Source organism: Zootoca vivipara, chromosome 8, assembly GCF_965207765.1.
Source record: "Zootoca vivipara chromosome 8, rZooViv2.hap1.1, whole genome shotgun sequence".
Lineage (NCBI taxonomy): Eukaryota > Metazoa > Chordata > Lepidosauria > Squamata > Lacertidae > Zootoca > Zootoca vivipara.
In genome coordinates this window covers 21,333,076-21,344,214 of record NC_142591.1, presented here as the reverse complement: position 1 = coordinate 21,344,214, position 11,139 = coordinate 21,333,076, and the positions used below count along the sequence as shown (strand labels likewise).

Here is an 11,139-nt window from a genome sequence, read left to right as displayed (position 1 = left end):
CCCGGATCTCTGCAGTCCTAGTCCCATACTCTTATCACTACACTGCACACCACTCTGCTGGTAAGTTTCTGCACTGTGCTGCAAGGAAGTGGTTTGCTAAGGAAATGGAATTGGGCAAGAAATGGTCAGTTTGTCACCGTTTCATTTTATTTATGTATGTCGTTTTGTCATTAGCCCAAAGCCTGCGATTCCTGAAATTTAGTGAAAACTTCCAAGGTATTAAGTATTACCATTGAATGCCAGCATCTGCCAAGTTTTACTGTAATAGTTTTGTATTTATCGTAACTACATATATAAATATGCATCAAAATGGAGATGTTTAAAATTGGCTGCAGTTGTATGGAAAGTATTTTGTTTAGCTTAGGTTTGGACTACTATAAACATTTTTTTGGGGGGGGGGGAATCAACTGACCTTCTGTTTGATGTTTCCTGCCGGGACCGCAAACACAAATACATTTCACTAAGTTTTCAGAAGCTCCACAGAAGCCCTGAACCCTTCATGTGACATTATACTATGAATGGAATGAGTAGAAAACATGTTACCCAAGACCCATTTGCGTGACTAGGCAGCAACAGCCCCAGCCCCCAGGGATCATAAGGAAGGAATAAAGACTCTGACGATGTTATATGGAATTAAAATTAGGCCACAACTTTATTAAACTTCCGAATGTAGGAGGACCTTGGCTTAGGCCTTGGGTGTGTATCCCTCCCAGCCCCCCAGCCGGGGGGAACTGGGGTTCATCAGGGTAAATGGGATATTGGGGTGCTCTGCGAGACATAAGTGTACGCAGGCAGCCCAGCCCATATCCCCGCACACAGGGTAGTTCACTGACAACCTTTCAGTGTATGGCCAGTGACACCCATTATATAACCCCTTTAAGAGGGGGACCCTGGAATCATCGCCACAGGGGGGGGTTGAGTCACCACTTCATGCCCCCCCCCATATAGGGAAGAAAAGACTAAAGGATTCCACCCAAGGCCATCACCACCAAAGTCGTGACAAATTGCTACAGAGAAGACAAAACCTGCCAATGCAGGAAAATTTCTTCCCGGTCCTTCAACAGCAACCAGTCAAAGACGGTAGCAGCACCTGCTAAAGAGGAAGAAAAAGCTAACCTTAGCGAAAGGATTCTCTTACCAGTTAGAGATTTAAATGATCACAACAAGAGAACAAAGAATCCATTTCTAGGAATGAAGGTGCTCCCAATTAAGGATTTCACCCACTTCCTCCCTTGTAACCCATGCCACTTCCGCGTCTCGCAAACTGATCTCGCAACCATTGTGCTTTCTGTGCAGCCACCTTATCTGCTCTCCTTGACCTTGGGCTGTGTGGATGGACGCTTTCCAGCGAAAGAGAGTCTGTTAACTCTCTCCCGGTTCTTCTTCTCCTAGCTGCTCACCACCCAGTTCTTCCCAGCTTCTGTCTTCTGAACTATGTCCCTCTGCAAACCACTGTTCCAAATCTATGCTGTCTTCCTACTCCTGGGAAGATTCAAGATCCTGATCAGGAGCAGGGGGAGGGAGAGGTTCCCACCACTCCCCCTCAGTGCAGCCCTCCTCAGCACGGTCTCTGACAGTACTGCAGGAGTGACGAAGTGGAGGAATGCCCACCAGGGCTGTCTTTAGCAGATGTGGCATCGAGGTGCAAATATCCACCCAGCGCTCCCAAATTACCACAGATAGTGTTGGGGTGGCCGTAGCTGCACACTGCCAGCCATCCGGGGGGTGCATCTCTCCCCCATGCCTCTGCAGGAGAGCGATCCCCGCAGAGGCTCGGGAGTGAAGTTGCATCCCTCCCAAGCCGCCTCGGGAGGAGAGTGATCCCCGCAGAGGCTTGGGAGGCTTGGGAAGGAAGCTGCGCACCCATCAGCCGTATGGTTGGCAGAGTGCAGCTTCCATCCTAAGCCTCTGCGAGGAAGCTTGGCAGGGAAGCTGCATGCCTGCCAGCCTTATGGTTGGGGGTGCGCAGCTGGCGGGCGTGCAGGGAAAGGGGAGGCCGCTGGCAAAGCCACGCAGCTCCCACACTTGCTGGGGTGCCCCTGAGAGGCTGGCGCCCTGGCACAACACACCACTAAGTCCTATGGGAAAGATGGCTCTGATGCCCACGAATGTAATGAGACCAAAAATAGGACAAGCCAAAGGACAAGAAGAATGGAGAGGTTTCCATAGATGAAGAGTACAGTACCCAAAGGCCCCGGGAATTATTTTCCTCCAGCAAATGTTAAGGCTGATTTTCCACCACAACTGTAGAGCAGTGCTTATGGAGATTTGGAAGGAACTCAGGGTTGCACTCAGAGAAAAGGTAGCTGATGTTGGGAAGAGGATGGATGAGGTTACAAAAATGGCGCCAGCAGCCATGGATCAATGTACCTCCAACTTAAAGACTCTGAAATGAGTGCATAAATGAAATTTGCAGAAATGAAATCTTCCATCTAGTAGAATTGCCTTGGTCATCTTCCCTCCGGAAATGCCTCCCCCAACTGGTTGTTTTTTTTAAATAAAAAATTATCCTCAGACAGATACCTATCCTAGGAGTATGGTGTTCCCACCCTGCCTTGGTGAAAGTGAACATTTGCAGGTAAATGATGGCAAGACGGTTGAAACTGGATGGTGATTTCATGGCTTTTGAGATTTATCAATGAAATGCCAGGCAGGACTGCGCCCAATGACTTTCTCTGAGTATTTACTAGGATGCCTTGGTAAATATTGATACGTACCAATACAATAGTGCAACATTGATCAAATTAGCACCTGTTTGGCAAAGCAAGTTTTTTCAGAGTGAGATAAAATACATTCCAGCGTTAGAAATAGACCCAAGATGGCGCTTGTGCTGGTCTTTCACTTTTCCAATAGTACTTGGATTTTATGTGATCAGCACAGCAGAGCAGTGACTCTTAGCCAATTATTATATGGATCCTATCATATTAATTCAATGAAACTCTCCTCTGAGGCTGCCTTGCATGGCTTTATGCTTTCAGATGTCGAGTAAGGCTTTGTGGAAGAAGGAGAGCCTTAATCAATCTCAATAGAGAAGAAAAAATGTTTTAAAATATGAAAGAACAAGGATTTATTTTCCAGTAAATCATATCAGACCTCACTCGGTTCCCAGCAGATTATCCTCACCTCAGTAAAATGTGACTGAACCCCTTTATCAGTATTGATCTGTTTAGGAATGGTCTGGAATGTTTCCTAGCATCTAGCAGAGATTAATTCTATTATCTGGTGTGAATACAGATTGCTGTTTCCTCCTACATCGAAGCTTCATTATACCAGTGTGGTGTAATTCTCCTTACTAGTTACTCTGGAGTAGGTTAGTCATCGGCATGATCCTGTGAACTTGTACGGGTCATCTGCATAGCTGCCAAGTTTTCCCTTTTCTCGCGGGGAAGCCTATTCAGCATAAGGGGAAAATCCCTTTAAAAAAGGGATAACTTGGCAGCTATGGTCATCTGTATCCACCCAAAACTCCCCTAGACAAACAGTTTAGTTAGCATCTGTTCTGATTTCCTTGCACAAAGCTTATATGGGTGTTGAGACAATGTCTGGTCTTTACCAAGCATTTTGAATTTGATTGCAGGAAGGTTACCTGACAATGAGCATTCACCCTGATTTGCTTGCATGGGGATTATACGTCTTCCTGTTAATCATTAGCGCTTACCCATGTTGAAATTGACCAATTCTATGAAGACCTACAACACCTTCTAGAAATGACACCAAAGAAGGATGTTCTTCTCATTACAGGGGATTGGAATGCTAAAGTAGGGAATCGAGAGATAAAAGGAACAACTGGCAAGTTTGGCCTTGGAGTTCAAAATGAAGCAGGGCAAAGGCTAATAGAGTTCTGACAAGAGAACAAGCTGGTCATCACAAACACTCTCTTCCAACAACACAAGAGACGACTCTACACATGGATATCACCAAATGGGCAGCATCGAAATCAGATTGATTATATTCTCTGCAGCCAAAGATGGAGAAGCTCTATACAGTCAGCAAAAACAAGACCTGGAGCTGACTGTAACTCAGATCATCAGCTTCTTATAGCAAAATTCCAGCTTAAACTGAAGAAAGTAGGAAAAACCACTGGGCCAGTAAGATACAATCTGAATCAAATCCCTTATGAATACACAGCGGAAGTGAGGAACAGGTTTAAGGATTTAGATTTGGTGGACAGAGTGCCTGAAGAACTATGGATGGAGGCTCGTAACATTATACAGGAGGCAGCAACGAAAACCATCCCAAGGAAAAGGAAATGCAAGAAAGCAAAATGGCTGTCCAACGAGGCCTTACAAATAGCGGAGGAGAGGAGGCAAGCAAAATGCAAGGGATATAGGGAAAGATACAGGAAACTGAATGCAGATTTCCAAAAAACAGCAAGGAGAGACAAGAGGGTCTTCTTAAATGAACAATGCAAAGAAATAGAGGAAAACAATAGAATGGGGAAAACCAGAGATCTGTTCAAGAAAATTGGAGATATGAAAGGAACATTTCGTACAAAGATTACCATAATCAAGGACAAAAGTGGTAAGGACCTAACAGAAGCAGAAGACATCAAGAAGAGGTGGCAAGAATACACAGAGGAATTATACCAGAAAGATATGGAGGTCTCGTACACCCCAGGTAGTGTGGCTGCTGACCTTGAGCCAGACATCTTGGAGAGTGAAGTCAAATGGGCCTTAGAAAGCACTGCTAATAACAAGGCCAGTGGAAGTGATGATATTCCAGCTGAACTATTTAAAATTTTAAAAGATGATGCTGTTAAGGTGCTACACCCAATATGCCAGCAAGTTTGGAAAACTCAGCAATGGCCAGAGGATTGGAGAAGATCAGTCTACATCCCAATTCCAAAGAAGGGCAGTGCCAAAGAATGCTCCAACTACCGCACAATTGCGCTCATTTCACACGCTAGCAAGGTTATGCTTAAAATTCTACAAGGCAGGCTTAGGCAGTATGTGGACCGAGAACTCCCAGAAGTGCAAGCTGGATTTCGAAAGGGCAGAGGAACCAGAGACCAAATAGCAAACATGCGCTGGATTATGGAGAAAGCTAGAGAGTTCCAGAAAAACGTCTACTTCTGCTTCATTGACTATGCAAAAGCCTTTGACTATGTCGACCACAGCAAACTATGGCAAGTTCTTAAAGAAATGGGAGTGCCTGATCACCTCATCTGTCTCCTGAGAAATCTCTATGTGGGACAAGAAGCTACAGTTAGAACTGGATATGGAACAACTGATTGGTTCAAAATTGGGAAAGGAGTACGACAAGGTTGTATATTGTCTCCCTGCTTATTTAACTTATATGCAGAATTCATCATGCGAAAGGCTGGACTAGATGAATCCCAAGCAGGAATAAAGATTGCCGGAAGAAATATCAACAACCTCAGATATGCAGATGACACAACCTTGATGGCAGAAAGCGAGGAGGAATTAAAGAACCTTTTAATGAGGGTGAAAGAGGAGAGCGCAAAATATGGTCTGAAGCTCAACATCAAAAAAACCAAGATCATGGCCACTGGTCCCATCACCTCCTGGCAAATAGAAGAGGAAGAAATGGAAGCAGTGAGAGATTTTACTTTCTTGGGCTCCTTGATCACTGCAGATGGTGACAGCAGTCACGAAATTAAAAGACACCTGCTTCTTGGGAGAAAAGCAATGACAAACCTAGACAGCATCTTAAAAAGCAGAGACATCACCTTGCCTACAAAGGTCCGTATAGTTAAAGCTATGGTTTTCCCAGTAGTGATGTATGAAAGTGAGAGCTGGACCATAAAGAAGGCTGATCGCCGAAGAATTGATGCTTTTGAATTATGGTGCTGGAGGAGACTCTTGAGAGTCCCATGGACTGCAAGAAGATCAAACCTATCCATTCTGAAGGAAATCAGCCCTGAGTGCTCCCTGGAAGGACAGATCGTGAAGCTGAGGCTCCAATACTTTGGCCACCTCATGAGAAGAGAAGAATCCTTGGAAAAGACCCTGATGTTGGGAAAGATTGAGGGCACTAGGAGAAGGGGACGACAGAGGACGAGATGGTTGGACAGTGTTCTCGAAGCTACGAACATGAGTTTGACCAAACTGCGGGAGGCAGTGCAAGACAGGAGTGCCTGGCGTGCTATGGTCCATGGGGTCACGAAGAGTTGGACACGACTAAACGACTAAACAACAACACCCATGTTTTTCAGTGATCACTTTCTTAACAGTGATGTAAAAATTGGGGTCTGGCTTTTGCTGCCCAACTCTCCATGGGACTCTGGGTCGCCTAAGTCCATGATCAGTTGAAGAAGAATGGATGGAGGCAGGATCCAGTGGAAAGCAAGGCAGATCTTTATTTTCTGTTGCAACAGAGTTCCCTCCCCTCCTTGCAAGGAGGTAGGAGAGACCCTGAACAAAGGTATGCAAGTCCTTTTGAAAGACTTTTGAAATTGCCCACCCCTTAGCACAAGACCACCCCAAAAACATCATACATACATTACAGGAAGCAGTCTCCCACTGATATTTGAGCATGAGGCTTCTCTCCTGTCTTCCAGGGGATCTGATAATGCGGTTTCAGAGGCAGCCAGGTCATTCCTTTGAGATGGCAAATACTTTATTTTCTAAATTGTTTACAAACTAACACCTATTAGATTAGGGACACAAGTGGTGCTGTGGGTCAAAACACAGAGCCTAGGGCTTGCCCATCAGAACGTCAGCGGTTCGAATCCCCATGACGGGGTGAGCTCCTGTTGTTTGGTCCCTGCTCCTGCCAACCTAGCAGTTCGAAAGCATGTCAAAGTGCAAGTACTGTAGATAAATAGGTACCGCTCCGGTGGGAAGGTAAATGGTGTTTCCGTGCGCTGCTCTGGTTAGCCAGAAGCGGCTTTGTCATGCTGGCCACATGACCCGGAAGCTGTACGCCGGCTCCCTCGGCCAGTAAAGCAAGATGAGCACCGCAACCCCAGAGTCGTCCACTACTGGACCTAATGATCAGGGGTCCCTTTACCTTTAACATCTATTGGCAACTTAACAGAAACTTGCCAGACTGGGTTTGCAGGGAGGGGTTTAAGCCCCTACATCCCAGGTTAATGGGATTTGCAAGTGAAAAGACAATGGGGAACTGCAGAGGAATGTTTGAAGTCATTTTGGGAGAGTCAAAATGGTTTGGGGGGATTGTTCTGTGTGCAAAAATAAAGTGTAAATTCTCTCAAGGAATTTTCTTATGTGTGTGCCCTAAATTTTACAACAACAGCAAAATATCTCGTTAGTTACTTAGTTTTAAATGTGGATTTTTTGTGCCAGCATGACAGCGCAAACTGTGCTAACCCAAATTCCCAGCATCCCTCCCACAAAATACTGACAGTTTGTAGGTGATGCCAGACAGCTCACCGAACGATATCATGCACACCATTACAACTTGCCCCTTAGTAAGTGGTCATTTGTAGCTATCCAATAAATTTTTAAAAACAAGATAATGGAAATGGCAATCCCAGATTACCATTTGTGATACAGTGGTACCTTGGGTTACAAACACTTCAGGTTACAAACGTTTCAGGTAACGAACTCCGATAACCCAGAAATAGTACCTCAGGTTAAGAACTTTGCTTCAGGATGAGAACAGAAATCATGCTCTGGCGGTGCGGCGGCAGCAGGGGGCCCCATTAGCTAAAGTGGTGCTTCAGGTTAAGAACAGTTTCAGGTTAAGAACGGGCCTCTGGAACGAATTAAGTTCTCAACCAGAGGTACCACTGTATAGGATGGCATTTTGATGAGGACAGTCGTGTGGGTGCTGCAAAAAGTTCATAAATAAACTTTTCCATCCATGAGCAGCACCAAGTTCATAAAAAACTGCTGTGTGAAAGTGTCCTAAATTACTTCCCAATATAGTCAACATGCTCTCGTGCATTATGGGTGGGAACTGGAAGTCTGCTTCCTAGAATACTGGCTACCATGTCACATTCTAGATTCTTGTATTAAATTACAAGGCCTTTAACATCTTGGACACCTCAGGGACTGCTGGATCTCTTATATCCCTGTTTGACCACTGTGGTCTTTGGGCAGTCACTGTTAGTCAGGGCTGGCCCATCCATGAGGTTACAGTCTTGGGCAGCAGCACCTACAGGCGAAGCAGATCAGACCCTCCAAGGAATGCATTGCCCACTGCTGTGTTTGGCTCCTTGGAGGCCACACCTGCCCCTTCTCTATGCTGCCTCTACAGGTGCCATTAATTTCAAGTGCAGAAAGTTAAGCTGGTGTGAAAATTAGTAGTACTTAAAACATGCTTCATTTTGGCTGTATTGTTCTCAGCATTAGGCATTCTCATATTTTTAACTTCACTGTTAAGGAGAGAGATAATTTTGCTGCGGCTAACCAGAGGAAAGAAAGAGCACGTACCGGTAGATGACCGAAAATGATGACTCAGGCGGTGAGTGAAAAGATAGATGGGGGGAATTAAAACTGGGAAGAAATGTGGGCTACAAGAGTGGGAGGAAATGACAGCTTGGGATGTAAGTGGACGAGAGCAGTACAGAGCCTTGAAGGTAAAGGGCAAGATATTTGAACTGCATGCAAACAGCGAGAGCAAACAAGGACAGGAATTCACAGGCAGGTCAGGAACAATGGAGAGAGGCAAATTACAGTAGTATGGTGCCTTGAGTTTTTGGCAAGGCTGGAGTGAAATTAGAGAGAGGTTTCTGTGACAGCAATATACACATGTCTAATATAATATGTTTATGATGTTATATATACCATATAGGCAATATAGCCAGTGCTATTTTTCTAGCAAAAGAGAGCTCACCACAAACACCTCCCTCGTTCTCTTAGAATGGTAATGGTGCCCACATGAGAGGTGACGGAACTGAGTTCCAGCGAGTTCCGGCTGAAAAAAAGCCCTGGATATAATGAAATATGCCTCTTCTCATTATTCCTTTTTTTCTGACCAAGAAACAGAACACAGAGTGGGGCTAACAGGCAAAAGTGATTGCTCTCTTGTTTAATGTAGATAGGTCCATTCCAACTCTTTGATGATGTGCACCTTGATGTTGGTGCCTAATCTATGAAAGGTTTTCAGAGCATAATTGTAAGTGATGTGTACTGGTCAAGAGATGAGATTACTTAAAGCCAATCTGGATACCTGGGAATTAACTGAATACTAAGAAGGAAATATGATACAGTTGGAAACAGAGACTGATTAAATACTGACATTTATTGAGGTTGTTATAACTATTGCGAATGGGTGTGATCCAATACATATAGACATTGGCTTGTGTAGTGGGGCTTCTCCTTCTGTTAATCCCTCATGCAGCCCCACCTGCAACTCAAATGATTTTAGGAATGTGCAGAGGGGCTGGAAGGGAAGATGAGATACAAGATGTCCTGTTGCCCAAGGAGATTTCCATTGCCCAAGGGGGTGGACATCATTGGGTGTCAGCCAGTTATTATAATTAATAGTTTATCAGGATTATTATAACACACACACAAAAAAAACCCAAGGAAGCATCCAATGGAGATGACCAAAAAATGAGAATCCAACTCAAAGATCAGCATTATTGTGAACCATCAACAGCACAGCCTTCCTGTACAGATATATTCAGAAATAGGTCAAATTAAATTCTGTGGGACTTACTCTTGGTGTATAGAGTTGTGGCCCAACCTAATAAAAAAAGACATCTGGTAATGGAAAATACAGAGAAGATAATTAATCAAAATGAGTGCTCTGACAGAAATTAATATTAATTTCCCAATCATAACCAGCCTGTATATTTAAGAAAAAAATAGATGAGTGATGGAGAAGTATTATAATGTCCTCATTAAAAAAAGGGAAGAATTAGCTCAAGGAAGCATAAAAATAATTCAGGCCAACCTTGTATATCACTTTTCATCATATTAACGGTTGGTGGACTAGTTAAAAACCTCTAATATGTATAATTGTACTAATAAAACATGTTTATAGTAAGAATCCCTTAGGTGCTCTTTGATTAAGGAAGTAAGATAATCCCCAGAATAAATCTGGAAAATATAGTGCTACCGTATGAGTTTGTGGGTGCCAGACCTCTCTAAATTCCTGGATCCAGTAAGCATTAGAATTTAATCAAGTCCTGGGGTGTTAAGATGAGTGCTAGATACTTCCTATTCCTGGATTCGGCAAGTGTTAAAAGCTAATCAAGTCATGCTAACCTCCTGGGTGATGGGCCAGTAAGAGGACAAAGCATAAAGGGCTTGAGCGAGAGAGCAAGTGGATGGGAGTTATTTGTCCAAGAAGGAAGGCAGCAAACTAGAAGTAACAGAAGCAGAGGAATGTTTGATGTTTGTTTGAATCCAAGGCTGTGGTCATGGGAGAAGCAAGAGCCCTTTGGGGTGTTGATGCTCTGAACCCCTCCATCATAGACTCAGGTTGTATTTATGTGTAAATGAACCAAAAATCATAAAGACGCCACAGTCTCCTCTGTGCCTTGTGCCCAAAGGAAACACAAACTATTCCTGTGGAATCCTGCGGAGCTTGGAGATTGGGGTGGCATGCAACAGTAGTTAACAGGTGGCATTCAACATCGAACTGTGGTGAGCGTCCCATCAGCACAAGAATTGTAGCTTGCCAGTCATAGCAATCCCTCCTCTCCTCTTCCGTGTGATGTCTGAGAGTTCTCCTGACTCCCTACCCAAAACCAATTTTAGGGGCTCAGGGGGGACGGGGAGAGGAGGTGAAAGTCCTCAATGACGGCAATCGTGAGGTGAATCCCACACATGGTTTCTATACTGAAGGCTTGGTATTTGTATAAGAAAATCATGAACCCACGACTATGAGTGTCTTGTATGAGCTGTGTTTTTAAACTTACAAAGTAAACAGTCAATTTTTACAATTGGCAGGAAGGTCCAGATCTTGCTGATGAAAGCCATGTGCCAATATCTTATAAACAAAATTAAAAATTTGATTTGATTTGAGCATGCCCATTTAAAACTCGCCTCATAAAGATTTTGAGGACAAAGCATATATGGTCTGATCAGATATATACTGAGGAAATAACAGAAGTGAAAGATGAGAACTGTAAATGTCAGTATTATATGAAATGTCACTGGAAATTGAAAGTAATGGAATGTATCTGATATAGAAAGATGAAGGCAAGATATGTGGTGCAATCATATGTCTGCTTATGTGGAAATAAGTCAAGATATATTC

The 11,139-nt window shown here is 43.9% G+C and overlaps 1 long non-coding RNA gene across 1 annotated transcript; it reads right to left on the bottom strand.

Moving 5' to 3' along the window:
- Window positions 1-628: 628 nt before the first annotated feature.
- On the bottom strand, window positions 629-6,561 carry LOC148684751 (uncharacterized). Its single transcript, XR_015951644.1, has 2 exons — window positions 6,462-6,561; window positions 629-1,093 (listed from the first exon to the last, which is right to left on the bottom strand). It is a non-coding gene; the product is annotated as an uncharacterized LOC148684751 (long non-coding RNA).
- Between the last annotated feature and the right edge of the window lie 4,578 nt (window positions 6,562-11,139).